Genomic DNA, 1325 nt, shown 5'->3' with positions numbered 1-1325 from the left:
CTGAAAAAGAACAAAGTAGGAGACCTCACACTCCCCAATCTCAAAACCTACAATACAGCCACAATAGTCAAAACAGCCTGTTATTTGTACAATGACAGACACAAAGACCAGTGGAACAGAATTGAGAAACCAGAGATAGATCCTTCCACCTATGGATAGCTGATCTTTGACAGAGGGCTGAAACCCATTAAATAGGGAAGCGATACTCTCTTTAACCAATGGTGCTGGCAAAACCGGATATACATTTGTAGCAAAATGAAACAAGTTCCACATTTCATACTATACATATAAATTAACTAAAGATTCATCAAAGACCTAAAAAGAAAACCTAAGCCAATAAAGTTCATCAAAGAAAATACAGAGGCAAACTTCCAAATAAAAACCAAAACAAACTCACTACTGTCAAGTTGATTTGACCCATAGCAACCCCTCCTTGTGTTTCCAAGGAGGTATCTTTATGGAAGTAGATTGTCCAATCTTCCTTCCCAGGAGTGGCTCGCGGGTTTGAACCTCCAGCCTTCTGGTTAGCAGTCAAATGCCTTAGGTACTATGTCGCCAATTTATGGCATAAAAAGACTATCAAACATAACCAAAAATGCACAAACATCAGAAGATAAACTAGATGACTGGAACCTTCTGAAATTTAAATTCTCACGTGCATCAAAAGGGTTCTCCAAAAGAGTAAGTTGGAAAAGAGTGTGTCAATGATATATCTGACAAGGGACTTACCTCTAAAATTTGTAGAAAAGTTCAACACCTCATCATCAAAAAGACAAAAAATCCAATTAAAAAATAGTCAGATGACATGAACTGACACCTCGCCAAAGAAGATATTCAGGTGGCCAGCAAATGCATGCAGAAATGCTTATGATCATTAGCCAATAGAGAGATGCAACTCAAAACAACAATGAGATATCATCTCACCCCAGCATTAACAGCAAAGTCCAACAAGTCAGAAAGCAGCAAATGCTGGCAAGGCTCTGGAGAGTTTGGAACTCTCATACACTGCTGGTGGGACTGTAAAATGGTACAACTATGGAAAACAGTATGGAACTTCCTTAAAAAATTGAAAATGGAAATGCCATTTAATCCAGCAACCCCACTACTAGGTATATATCCTAACAAAGTCAGAGCCGGAACACAAATAGATACATGCACACCCATGTTCACTGTAGCAGTATTCATATAGCAAAGAGAAGGAAACAAACTAAGTGTCCATCAATGGAAGAATGGATAACTAAATTATAGTATATACAAACAATGGAATACCATGCAATATTAAACAATAATGAAGAATCTGTGAAATACCTTATGACATGGATGAA

Source organism: Orycteropus afer, unplaced genomic scaffold, assembly GCF_000298275.1.
Source record: "Orycteropus afer afer isolate SDZICR_OR568_19922 unplaced genomic scaffold, OryAfe1.0 scaffold00478, whole genome shotgun sequence".
In the NCBI taxonomy this organism is placed as follows: Eukaryota; Metazoa; Chordata; class Mammalia; order Tubulidentata; family Orycteropodidae; genus Orycteropus; species Orycteropus afer.
The sequence above is the reverse complement of the archived record's forward strand: the minus strand, read 5'-3'. Positions refer to the sequence as shown.